This window comes from Notolepis coatsorum (genome assembly GCF_963971535.1).
Source record: "Notolepis coatsorum genome assembly, chromosome: 3".
Lineage (NCBI taxonomy): Eukaryota > Metazoa > Chordata > Actinopteri > Aulopiformes > Paralepididae > Notolepis > Notolepis coatsorum.
Genome location: NC_140167.1, coordinates 3,194,743 through 3,209,396, shown reverse-complemented (window position 1 = coordinate 3,209,396; position 14,654 = coordinate 3,194,743).

Genomic DNA, 14,654 nt, shown 5'->3' with positions numbered 1-14,654 from the left:
AAGACTTTCGTCTTGTTTCCATCAGGGTCCTCCATTTTCAATTCATCATATGACACACACGACATACAGATAGACAGTACTGCTACATCTATACATTTATGACATAGATTTGCAAATACAGTACTGTTTGTGATACTAAAAAAATCCAGAAAAAGAGTATATACATTTGACATAGAAACTGTGCATTGGAGGAGGTTGGGTAGGTGGGGTGGGGCTGTACATTGGAGGTGGGGGGGGTTGGGTAGGGGGACACACACACCGTACATTGGAATACTGACATACATTTGACATAGAAACTGTACATTGGAGGAGGTTGGGTAGGTGGGGTGGGGTTGGGTGGGGCTGTACATTGGAGGTGGGGGGGGGGGGGGGTTGGGTAGGGGGGGGGCACTGTACATTGGAATACTGACAAAGCCATGCTTGGTCTTTATTGTACAACTGGGTTAGGACATTTGTAGGGGCCAGTTTCGAATTGCAGTCTCCCGTAGGTGTTCTTTGACAGTGTTTTTGAAGGTGGGTAGTGATTCACATTCCTTTACAGCTTTGGGTAGGGCGTTCCACATTGATGTGGCATAATTGCGAAACGTGTTTAGTCCCTTGTTTGAGCCGAATCTGGGTTTAACATGATTTGTGGAGCTCCCTCTGGTGTTGTGATCGTGGTATTCACTGACCTTTGGGAAGTATTTTGACATGTACATGGGTACCTTGGTTGTGTAGTGTATCTTGTAGACCAGGCCCATTGCAAGTTGCTGTACTCTGTCGTCTACTCTAAGCCATCCTAGGTTGTCAAAGTGGACAGGGGTGAGGTGGGTTCTATAGTAAGGTCAAGCAGTAGTCTGACCAGTTTGTTTTGAGATGTTTGTAATCTTGTTTTTAGTGCCTTTGAGGTGCTTTGGTACCATGAGGTGCAAGCACATAGTCGTAGTACCCTTGAATGAGTGCTCCTGCCAGAGTCTTCAGGGTGTTCTTGTTTACCAGTGAGGAGATCCGGTACAAGTGAGTGGCTGTCTCGTGGTGATGACCGGAGTGGTGGACGTCCCGTGGTGATGGAGGATGCGATCCTCTCTACGCCGCCCCCACACCTCAAATGGATCCGTCATCAGCTCTATTTTCAATCGCCTGTCTATATTTACGCCAATTTTATGCTATTTTATGTCTATTATGTCTACATTACTGCTGTGAAGGACTTTGGGCTGCAATTCCTGAATGAAAAGTGCATTTATTATTATTATTATTCTGCTTACATCCAAAGTGTGCCCAGAAATTGTATAGGGATTTTGAAATGAGATCCACATCACTGTGCGACGTTGCCATGATAACGCTGAAGCCTTTTAGTCTTAGTCAGTTTTAGTCTCGATTTAGACTTTTTTGTTTTAGTCTAGATTTAGTCAGGGGGAAAACGCTTCGTTGACGACCATATTTAGTCATCATTTTCGTTGACAAAATTAACACTGCTCAGGAGGCAGAGCAGTCGTTTGGTAATCCGGAGGTTCCCGGTTCGATTCCCGCTCCTCCCAGGCAGCGTGTCAAAGTGTCCTTGAGCAAGACCCTTAACCCCTAATTGCTCCCGATGAGCAGGTCGGCACCTTGCATGGTCGCCTCCGCCGTCGGTGTGTGAATGTGTGAGTGAACGGTTCAAATGTGAGGAACAAATTGTAAAGCACTTTGGATAAAAGCTGTTGTATAAATGCACCATTTAAATACCTGTCCATGTTAATTTAATATTCCCTCAAGCGTGATTTCTAAACCTAGCCGCATTTCTGGCAGACGCTCTCTGATTGGCACTGACTGACGCTCTCTGATTGGCCACTGACGCGTTTGCCCAATCGCGTGACGAGCTGTGTCTTTGCCCATTTCCGCGTTGAACAGCCTGCAAACTACCTGGTGTTCTATCGCCCTGCTCTAAGACAAACTCTAACCTTAACCAACTTCGAAAGAGTGCCTAAGCTTAACCAGTGTAGAAACAGGCGTCGGCCAATCAGAGAGCGTCTTGCCAGAAATGCGGCTAGGTTTAGAAATCACGCTTCCCTCAACCATTTCTTCCCAGCCCCTCCCAATCAGCATGTGTGCTTGTGGTAGACAGTGGCGCCCCCCTGTGGCGATAGTCCCCAGGAGTCATCTCTCCCGTGCATTACTGCCCCTTTCCATTAGGCAACTTACAAAAATAATTATGGACTAAGATCATTCTTCCACACAAACACCAACATTTGGAACGAGATCCCGTTCCACATCAGAGCAATGACCTCCGTCTCACACTTCAAAACAGGCCTACAAACAACATCTGATGCTAGAAAACTTCTGCACTCACTGATCCAACTCTTCCCTATAGGTCTTAATCTGGTCGATACTGTTGTTTTGTATCGACTGCTATGAATGCATGTTTGTCCTTGCTGTCCACAACGATTATAATGCTTGTATGTAGTCCAACTGTCCACCACCCCAACAACAGCCTGTTCATGCTGCTCAGGTCAGGCAGACGTCTGCGAACACCAGCAACTAGGACAGAGAGACTTCGGCTCAGCTTCTTCCTCCAGGCCATCAGAGCCCTGAACACTGAACTCTCCACACACAAGCACACACAAGCACACACACTGTACACGCTCACACACTAGCAGCCACTTTAACATGAGCAGGCACACACGCATGCTGCACACGCCCACACTTATGGCCACCAAGAAGGGTCACTTTAAAAATAGTATAGTATAACCGGAGATTGTATAAATTAGCATGTACAGAAAGACACTACCAAAGGACCCAGTATGTCCTCCATGCTCTGTAAATAACTTATGTACATATACCGATATGCCCTAACATGTTACTTGTTTATTGCACAATGTTACTTGTTTATTGCACAATGTTGATTCTATTATATGTTATTTGCACATCGTTGCGGGCAAGACCACCCGCATTTCATTGTATACTTGTATGCCGTGACAAATAAATCTCTTGACTTGACAACTGCCTATTCTGTTATGTTTTTGTGTGTCATGTGCTGCAGAACAGGAACCTGCTGAAAAAACAGTTTGTAACTGAGTCAGGCCCGTTTAAATGTACATTGTGAAATGTCTAGTTTTTACCCTTGCCTGTATAAATAAACTATAAATGAAATAAACGAATGAAACAAACTAATGCAAACACAACTCACACCATTAGCCACAGATTCTGTGTACATGCACCAGTGTGACCAGTGTGTGTGTGTGTGTGTGTGTGTGTGTGTGTGTGTTTAGTTAATCACATAGCCTACAGAGATTTGCCTGACTGGCTGTAAACAAACAGTTTGTTTTATTCAAGATTAAACATTTTGGAACGACCACAGAATAGATGAACAGGCATTGGTCTGTAAAAACACAAGGTCGCCAGGCCCGGCCACCACCACCACCACCACCACCACCACCCGCTACAGAGACCCACCAGACTCAGTGCTCCCAGGGGGGCATCAGACAGAAAACCTGCATCTCTGAAGAAGAGGCAATGTTTCAGGAACCATTAACCCTTTCACTGCCACACGACGACAGCCGGTTAACCCTTTCACTGTGACAATATACAGAAGGTTAGCCCTTTACTATCACACAATCCGCGGAGCTAATGATGGAGCGTCGCCGTCGGTCGTGTGATAGTAAAGGGGTTAACCTTCTGTCGTGTGTGTGGCAGTGATAGGGTTAAGGAAAGCTGGCTTTGTCCCCCCCCCCCCCCCCCCCCCCCTATCGAAGCGCTATACGCCTCACGCTCGGACCTCTTCAGAAGCAGCGGCGGGGAAAGCTTTGAAAACCCTTTGTCGTGTGGCAGTGAAAGGGTTAACCCTTTGTCGTGTGGCAGTGAAAGGGTTAAAATAATATATATATATATAATTTGTCATTTTCTCCGTGTACACAGGAAGTGTTTCGTGACCCCTGCCGATTTGAAAATGCGTCGTGATGTTGATTTACTGCAGACAAATCTGTGTAAGCTTCGAGTTTCCCCCACTTACAGTAATACAGAGGGACCTAACCCTTTCACTACCACACACACTACCAACGGGTTAACCCTTTCACTGCGACAATACAGTTTCATTGACACACACGACAAAGGGTTAACCCTTTCACACAACCACACTACAGGTTAACCCTTTCACTATACCACACACTACAGACGGTGTGGTATAGTGAAAGGTTAACCTTATGTGTGGCAGTGAAAGGGTTAATAATATTCAATATATTTTATATGTATATATATTTCTGAAAAGAAGAAAAAAGGCCGCATTGACTGATGATCCGTTGGGAGAGAGTATAGAAGGCGATCAGCACGTGTCCAGTGGGTGGTCTCCGTAACCAGCGGCAACAGAGCCAGACTAACCCTGCTGGTCTAAAGAGGGATGGCAGGTGGACAAGTCCGACCAACTGGACGTGGCGAAGGCACCGACAACACACCGATGTAGTCATCTCGTTTCTTTTTTTTAAATACACACATCAAGTACAATATATCACCCCCGCGAAGAGGCCATAGAAAAAGAACATGAGTCGATATAAGAAACAACCAAAAAGAACAAAAACGCAATCCATACCAATTACAGTGGAGTGGACCTACTGTAAACATGGTAACGCATAACGCTTTCGCCTGGCTACGCCTGCCGTGGAGTGTTAGGAGGAGCTGTTTCTTCCTCGGTGGTGGAGTGTTACAAGGAGCCGTTTCTTCCTCTGTGGTGGAGTGTTAGAAGGAGCTGTTTCTTCCTCGGTGGTGAGGAGCTGTTTCTTCCTCTGTGGTGGAGTGTTAGAAGGAGCCGTTTCTTCCTCGGTGGTGGAGTGTTAGAAGGAGCCGTTTCTTCTTCGGTGGTGGAGTGTTAGAGGGAGCTGTTTCTTCCTCGGTGGTGGAGTGTTAGAAGGAGCTGTTTCTTCCTCGGTGGTGGAGTGTTAGAAGCTGTTTCTTCCTCGGTGGTGGAGTGTTAGAAGGAGCTGTTTCTTCCTTGGTGGTGGAATATTAGAAGGAGCTGTTTCTTCCTCGGTGGTGGAGTGTTAGAAGGAGCTGTTTCTTCCTCGGTGGTGGAGTGTTAGAAGGAGCTGTTTCTTCCTCGGTGGCGGAGTGTTAGAAGGAGCTGTTTCTTCCTCGGTGGTGGAGTGTTAGAAGGAGCTGTTTCTTCCTTGGTGGTGGAATATTAGAAGGAGCTGTTTCTTCCTCGGTGGTGGAGTGTTAGAAGGAGCTGTTTCTTCCTCGGTGGTGGAGTGTTAGAAGGAGCTGTTTCTTCCTCGGTGGCGGAGTGTTAGAAGGAGCTGTTTCTTCCTCGGTGGTGGAGTGTTAGAAGGAGCTGTTTCTTCCTCGGTGGTGGAGTGTTAGAAGGAGCTGTTTCTTCCTCGGTGGTGGAGTGTTAGAAGGAGCTGTTTCTTCCTCGGTGGTGGAGTGTTAGAAGGAGCTGTTTCTTCCTCGGTGGTGGAGTGTTAGAAGGAACTGTTTCTTCCTCGGTGGTGGAGTGTTAGGAGCATAGATATCTATATATATCTATGGTTAGAAGGAGCCGTTTCTTCCTCGGTGGTGGAGTGTTAGAAGGAGCCGTTTCTTCCTCGGTGGTGGAGTGTTAGAAGGAGCTGTTTCTTCCTCGGTGGTGGAGTGTTAGGAGGAGCTGTTTCTTCCTCGGTGGTGGAGTGTTAGAAGGAGCTGTTTCTTCCTCGGTGGTGGAGTGTTAGAAGGAACCGTTTCTTCCTCGGTGGTGGAGTGTTAGAAGGAGCTGTTTCTTCCTCTGTGGTGGAGTGTTAGAAGGAACCGTTTCTTCCTCGGTGGTGGAGTGTTAGAAGGAACCGTTTCTTCCTTGGTGGTGGAGTGTTAGAAGGAGCTGTTTCTTCCTCGGTGGTGGAGTGTTAGAAGCATATATCTATGGTTAGAAGCATAGATATATAGGTTAGAAGGAGCTGTTTCTTCCTCGGTGGTGGAGTGTTAGAAGGAGCTGTTTCTTCCTCGGTGGTGGAGTGTTAGGAGGAGCTGTTTCTTCCTCTGTGGTGGAGTGTTAGAAGGAGCCGTTTCTTCCTCGGTGGTGGAGTGTTAGAAGGAGCTGTTTCTTCCTCGGTGGTGGAGTGTTAGAAGGAACCGTTTCTTCCTCGGTGGTGGAGTGTTAGGAGGAGCTGTTTCTTCCTCGGTGGTGGAGTGTTAGAAGGAGCCGTTTCTTCCTCGGTGGTGGAATGTTAGAAGGAGCCGTTTCTTCCTCGGTGGTGGAGTGTTAGGAGGAGCTGTTTCTTCCTCGGTGGTGGAGTGTTAGAAGGAGCCGTTTCTTCCTCGGTGGTGGAATGTTAGAAGGAGCTGTTTCTTCCTCGGTGGTGGAGTGTTAGAAGGAACCGTTTCTTCCTCTGTGGTGGAGTGTTAGAATGAGCTGTTTCTTCCTCGGTGGTGGAGTGTTAGAAGGAGCTGTTTCTTCCTCGGTGGTGGAGGGTTAGAAGGAGCCGTTTCTTCCTCTGTGGCGGAGTGTTAGAAGGAGCTGTTTCTTCCTCGGTGGTGGAGTGTTAGAAGGAGCTGTTTCTTCCTCAGTGGTGGAGTGTTAGGAGGAGCTGTTTCTTCCTCGGTGGTGGAGTGTTAGAAGGAGCTGTTTCTTCCTCGGTGGTGGAGTGTTAGAAGGAGCCGTTTCTTCCTTGGTGGTGGAGTGTTAGAAGGAGCTGTTTCTTCCTTGGTGGTGGAGTGTTAGAAGGAGCTGTTTCTTCCTTGGTGGTGGAGTGTTAGAAGGAACCGTTTCTTCCTCGGTGGTGGAGTGTTAGAAGGAGCTGTTTCTTCCTCGGTGGTGGAGTGTTAGAAGGAGCTGTTTCTTCCTCGGTGGTGGAGTGTTAGAAGGAGCCGTTTCTTCCTCGGTGGTGGAGTGTTAGAAGGAGCCGTTTCTTCCTCGGTGGTGGAGTGTTAGAAGGAGCCGTTTCTTCCTCGGTGGTGGAGTGTTAGAAGGAGCTGTTTCTTCCTCGGTGGTGGAGTGTTAGAAGGAGCTGTTTCTTCCTCGGTGGTGGAGTGTTAGAAGGAGCTGTTTCTTCCTCGGTGGTGGAGTGTTAGAAGGAGCCGTTTCTTCCTTGGTGGTGGAGTGTTAGAAGGAGCCCTGTTTCTTCCTCGGTGGTGGAGTGTTAGAAGGAGCTGTTTCTTCCTCTGTGGTGGAGTGTTAGAAGGAGCTGTTTCTTCCTCGGTGGTGGAGTGTTAGAAGGAGCTGTTTCTTCCTCGGTGGTGGAGTGTTAGAAGGAGCCCTGTTTCTTCCTCGGTGGTGGAGTGTTAGAAGGAGCTGTTTCTTCCTCTGTGGTGGAGTGTTAGAAGGAGCTGTTTCTTCCTCGGTGGTGGAGTGTTAGAAGGAGCTGTTTCTTCCTCAGTGGTGGAGTGTTAGAAGGAGCTGTTTCTTCCTCGGTGGTGGAGTGTTAGAAGGAGCCGTTTCTTCCTCGGTGGTGGAGTGTTAGAAGGAGCCGTTTCTTCCTCGGTGGTGGAGTGTTAGAAGGAACCGTTTCTTCCTCGGTGGTGGAGTGTTAGAAGGAGCCGTTTCTTCCTCGGTGGTGGAGTGTTAGAAGGAGCCGTTTCTTCCTCGGTGGTGGATGCAGGCAGGGACGTTAATAAGAGAAGGCAGCCGGCTCTGTTGCACAAAAAGACTCTTATACTGCAAATGTAGGCAGGAGGCAGTAAGAGTCCAGCCAGGTGAACTACACTTCCCATGATACCCCTCTCACCAGTCTGAGTTATAGTACCGACCTCGCAGGACCCCGCAGAATGTTAACGATGGCGCTGAACCACCTGTGATGCTCCTTGAGCCCCCCCCCCCCCCCCCCCCCCCCCATGAAACACCACGATCCCAAGGGGACTATAAAAGAAGGAAGGGTCATCACGTCAGAATACCGGCGTTCTATGCTCTTCTTAGTGCCAGACTTTGGTGTCTGTCAGTTCTATTGAAGCCTGTATTAAAATAATATACAAACTATCTGAGGAAATATACATCGACCGATATATCAAACGTCAGCTAGTTCAGGGGTTCCCAAACTTTTCAGGCCAGGGCCCAGAAAATAAGGCGTCAGAGAGCCGCGGCCCAATGCACATCGTCGGGCTTTTTTTTTTTTTTTGCCAGGCGACCGATTTTTTAAGCCAAATATCACTTCAATCCTATTAAGTTAGTTCAAGTTAGTTATTCATTTATATGTGCTATTTATGAGAGGGCTAACTTGTTGCAAAATAATAATGATAATAATAATAGCCTCATTAAAATACTATTGTTGCTTCGGTTGTTTTCAGCGTTTTATGTGCATAATCTGTTATTTAGTTTGAAATGTTCGTTGAAATAAGTAGATTTTTCGTTTTTGTTTATTTATTAAGTTAATATAAAACCATATAGTCACATTTTAGAATACAATAGAATAGAATTTTAGAATACAACTAGAAACACTGTCCTGGCCTGCTTCTAAGTTCAGTGGCCTGACAAAAAAAAAAAAAAAAAAATTTTTTATTTTTTTTAAATCATCTCGCGGCCCACCCGTGGCTGTTCGCGGCCCACCTTTGGGTCGCGACCCCGACTTTGGGAACCACTGAGCTAGTTAACAAGGCAACACATTGCAGATGATTCTGACATCAGAGGTGACAACCTGGAGGAGACGATGATCCCATTCAACTCAATGTCGGCCGAACTGAAAGCTCACGTGATGCTGCTACACAGTGATGACGAGTCAACGACCCTTCCTTCTTTTATAGTTTCCTCGCATGATCCATAGTCCAAGAAAAAAGTGCTGATCGATTTGGGATCGGCCTCTCCGTGTTCAGGAGATTCCGGCGTATATAAAAGTCTATTGGATCATGTCTACCTACAACCACTTTTAATGTCAAGGCTCTCACCCACATTCTCTCCCCCCCCCCCCCCCCCCGGCTCTCTCTCTCCCATGATTTCAGAATACCGGAACTGTCTTGCGGTGGTCTATTGTCTGGCTGCTGAACAGTCCTGGGCAATATACGGTATATAATTTTTTGTGTGTGTTTGAACTGCTTTAGGTGCACTTGATTTATCTTACTAACCACTTGGAACGGTTTCATCAAGTGGTGGGTGGAGCAGGGTTTCTTATAGATCTACTTCTGTCGGGTCACCGAACAACCAGGCTGCTCGGTGGTGGTTCCCACCGATTGTTAGTTATGGTTGTGTGTGGTGGTTAGGTCACAAGCCGGGGTGAGCGGTAACCTGTACACCATGACAAGAACCGCACACAGCGAGACGCTTCATCTGTTATTGTATTAGAGTCCGGAAAGTCTATTTTCGGAAGGGCCGTCTAATATTGTGATGGTCCACTATACAAGCAACTGCCAACTCTATAGGTCACTGAAGGAAAAATACATTTCTCTAATTCTGGCCGTGGGCTAAAATAATGTAAGCACTCCTGAGTATGAGAGCATCATAATTACTTTTTTTTTCTTTTTTTAACCCTGTGAGGCCCAAATTCAATTGACATTAGCAACTTCAGAGGCCAGAATGTGGGACCTACGAACACATTTACTATCCAATAGCATTGTGAGGCTGAATAGGACCCCTTTGAAATAAACAAATAAATAAATAAATAAATAAATAAATAAATGTGATAAAATACTAAACAAAAAAACATTTACAGACTTTTCTTTTTACATAGCTAAAAGCTAAAAGTGATGTGTTGTGTAACTTTGCCACCGAGGGCCTCACAGGGTTAAAACGCTCCAAAAGTGTGTCCCCCCCCCCCCCCCAGTTTGAAATCCATTTTGTATTTTGCCCAGGTCTGCGGTCAGAAGAAGCAGTCGGGGGTTAAACCGGGAGTTTTAACGGGAGACAACAGGAGAGGCCAGGAGTCGAGCGGCGCACACAGTGACAACGCTAGTTAACAGGTATTTTTATTTGGTTCATAAAGAAAAGGGGTCGAGCTCGGGAGGGCGAATCCCAATTTAACCCCCGACCTTACATTCAATAATGAAAAGTGATATACAGAGAGAGAGAGAGAGAGAGAGAGAGAGAGAGAGAGAGAGACCTGACGGTGACAAGACAGTCATAATGAGCTGCAAAAGGCTTCATGCAGTGCTACTGTACTGTAAGATATTTCACATCGACGTTAACTGCTGACAGGAAGGAAAAGTAATTTAAGTTTAATCTCTAAAGCACTACAATGGCTCGACGTGACTCTTATATTCAACATAAACATGTCCTTTTTTCCCTCCTTCCTAATAGAAAATGCGGTGACTTACATGTTTTGCACGTGGTGTATTATGTGTGAGAAGCGGACGTGAGTTTGTAAAAAAAGACCTGTGACCTCTATTCTGCGCAATGTGTCTCTATTCTTTTATATATATATTTTTTTTTTCTATCATTCACGTGTGATACCTCTTTTTAAAAGACTGACATCGTGACCCGCGGGCGATGGGAGCGCGCGAGTCGGAGGAAAGCGTGATTGTAACATGATTGTAACTTGAACGTACGTGGTCGTGCTTCTTACGAGCTTTACATGCAAACAACGGTTGGAGATGAAGAGAACCGTAAACAATAAATACATTGTATAAAACATAATTGCGATATCAATATATTAAAATACTATTTAAAATAATATCTTAGACAATATTGCAATATGAAATTGACCGATGAATATATCCGACAGGCCCAGACAGATATATATATATATATATATATATATATATATATATATATATATATATATATATATATATATATATATATATATATATATATAGTATATCTGTGTCCTTCATATTTTGTAGTCTTTGACTAAAGTAATGATTTGAAACGTCCAGATATCCCCATCGGGTAGAGCGGTACAATCCAGAGAGCTATTACATTGTTTTTCTTTTTCTTTTTTTGTTCTCCTTCCAACAATAATAACAATGAACTTACAGTACACAGTCCATAATAAAGATATACACATACTGAATACAATATAAATGCCAAGACAAGAAAAATATAGAAAAATATCAATAGAAATCAAAAGTAAAATACATATCAGAGAAAGTACACAGAGTTGGAGTACACTGCACTTCTGAGTCTTTGTGGTTGTTGTTGTTGTCGTCGCTGTTGTTGTTGTTGTTATGGTTGTTGTTGCTGTTTGTGGCTGGAGAGGCTTTCATTGTTGATATCTTGATAGTGAAACTGTATTGTTGTTGTTGTTGCAATTGTTGTTGTTATTATTATTGTTGTTGTAATTGTTGTTATTGTTGCTGTTGTTGTTGCTGTTGTTACTGCGGTTGTTGTTATTGTTGATTTTCTCCAGTCCTCTGATACACTCATTCCCACTCAGCCACACACTCATGCACACACACACACACACACACACACACACACACACACACACACACACACACACACACACACACACACACACACACACACACACACACACACACACACACACACACACACACACACACACACACACACACACACACACACACACACACACACACACACACACACGCTCACATGACCACACAGCACTTGCAGGTCTGTTTCTTTGCCTTCTCTCCCTCCTCCCCTCCCCCGTTGGCCTTCTCCTTCTCCGCCACGCTGCCGTTGGACGGCCCCTGGTCCTCCGCGGCCCCGCCCCCCTCTCCTCCCGCCTTGCCCTCCCCGTCCTCGATGACCACGAACTCGGCCTTGACGCTGCCGTCGCCGCCCCCCCCCTCCGTGCCACCCGGCGGCCCTCCGTTGCCCTCCTGCTGCTGCCCGCCGTCTACCGTCTGGTAGCCCATGAACACCAGGGTGACGGGGTTGTCGGCGCTGGCCTTGTCCGGGCTCGGCCCCACCAGCTTGGCCTCGATGCCCGCCACCGCCTCCCCCCGCCTGGGCGTCTGGCCGCAGGCGCGCAGTACCCCGTTCTCGCCTGCAGAGGGCGGCGTGCGACAGAGAGAGGGAGAGAGAGGGGAGAGAGGGAAAGAGAGAGGGAGAAATAGAGAGAGAGAGAGGGGAGAGAGGGAAAGAGAGAGGGAGAAATAGAGAGAGAGAGAGGGGAGAGAGAAGAAATACTCTGTTAATGACCGGCGGATGAGAGGAGAAGAACCATGCTTAACCCAAACGGTTCATGCGTTTTTGCGAATCTGATTGGCCACTGACGTTTCTGGTCATGTGACATGTGCGCCCAATCGCGTGACGCGCCCATTTCCGCCTCGACCAGCAGCAAACCCTAACCCTAACCCTAACCGTTCTATCGCCCTGCTCTAAGACAAACTCTAACCTTAACCAACTTCGAAAGAGTGCCTAAGCTTAACCGGGGAAAGAACTTGCCGTCACACGAAAGACGAAATTACCTACCTGGGTTCCATCCTAGAGGCAAATCTTTCCTGTGACAAGATGGCATCCAATGTAATAAAAAAAGTCAACCAACAAACTAGATTCTTGTACCGGATCTCCTCTCTGGTAAACAAGAATACCCTGAAGACTCTGGCAGGAGCACTCATTCAAGGGTACTACGACTATGCGTGCACCTCATGGTACCAAAGCACCTCATAGGCGCTTAAAACAAAATTACAAACATCTCAAAACAAACTGGTCAGACTACTACTTGACCTTACCCCCAGAACCCACCTCACCCCTGCCCACTTTGACAACCTAGGATGGCTTAGAGTAGACGACAGAGTACAGCAACTTGCAATGGGCCTGGTCTACAAGATACACTATACGACTAAGGTACCCATGTACATGTCAAAATACTTCCCAAAGGTCAGTGAATACCACAACCACTACACCAGAGGAAGCTCAACAAATCATGTTAAACCCAGATTCGGCTCAAACAAGGGACTAAACACGTTTCGCAATTATGCCACATCAATGTGGAACGCCCTACCCAAAGCTATAAAGGAATGTGAATCCCTACCCACATTCAAAACCGCTCTTAAAGAGCACCTACGGGAGGCTGCAATTCGAAACTGGCCACCGTAAATGCCCAAAACCCCCACCACCTCCTAATAGACAGGCTCCTCCCCACTGCATGTATATATTCCCTCCCCGCCGTATGTATATTTCCCTCCCACCCACCCACCCCCTCCTAATGTACAGTCCCCTCCCCATCATATGTATATACTCTGTCAGGATCTAGGGGTAACAGTACTGTATATTTGAATACCGCCTATGTCACAAATGTATCAGTACTAAATACCTATATGTCCCTATGCCATAAATGTCATGTATGTTGTGTATGTCATAAATGTCTATATATGAATTGAAAATGGGGGACCCTGATGGAAACAAGACAAACGTCTTTCTCAGGTCTGCATCCCCTTAACAATTGTGTGTATTGAGCCGTACTGTATTGTACCAATTCTGCAATCTGTTAAATAAAGTTTTCATTCATTCATTCACACGATTGGTGCGACCAGAAACATCAGTGGCCAATCAGAGCGCAAAACGGGAACACGGAAGCAAGCACCGTTTGGGTTAAGCATTCAGGCGTAGGGGCCATTATCAGTAGCAGTACCCCGTTCTCGCCTGCAGGGGGCGGCGTGGGACAGAGGGAGAGAGAGGGGAGAGAGGGAAAGAGAGAGGGAGAAATAGAGAGAGAGGGGAGAGAGAAGAAATATTCTTTTAATGACCGCCGGATGAGAGGAGAAGAACCGATAGATCAGAGGTAGGGGCCATTATTATAGCTCTCGCTCGCCCTCAGGCAGTCTCCATGACGGCTCCCTGCGCTGTGTCATGTGTTACCGTGGTTACCGTACCAAAACGTACCTCCATTTTCTTTGACCACGCCCTGGTCGGCTGGCGGACCCGTCTCCAGTTCCTCAATCTCCTGCTCCAGCCTGATGAACACGCATGCACGCACAGACACACACACACACACACACACACACACACACACACACACACACACACACACACACACACACACACACACACACACACACACACACACACACACACACACACACACACACACACACACACACACACACGCACACACACACAGTCATTAAAGAAGATCACTCATTCTAATCAGTTTCCTGTTGAAAATTTTTCCAGCTTCAACTCTTGTCGGGTCTTCTGCGTTGCGAAAAGTTATTATTATTATTATTATTATTATTATTATTATTATTATTATTATTATTATTATTATTATTATTATTATTATTATTATTATTATTATTATTATTATTATTATTATTATTATTATTATTATTATTAATTATTATTATTATTATTATAATTATTATTATTATTATTATTATTATTATTATTATTATTATTATTATTATTATTATTATTATTATTATTATTATTATTATTATTATTATTATTATTATTATTATTATTATTATTATTATTATTATTATTATTATTATTATTATTATTATTATTATTATTATTATTGTTATTATTATTATACATATTAATCGACCCGGGTCCCAGAGCTGGAATAGGTTGACTTTAATTTCTGTCACAAGCTGAAGAAGGTCTTAAGTATATGTCTGGCAGAAAGTCCTGAATTGTGATTTTAACGATGAACAGTGGGATGTTAAGATAACTGAACAGAATTACAAGTTCATGCACGGAATGTACCCGGTCCGTTTAAAGGAACACGTTAGCCTAGCTTAGCACAATGAATGGAAGCGGACATGGCCGGTTAGCCTTCGGGAGAGGTGTTAGTTGGACAATGCCCTAGGCTAACCGGCCATGTTCAAGTTCAAGTTCAAGTTCTTTAATAGTTGTCATACAGAAGTACAGAATACTTTCATACAAAATGCTT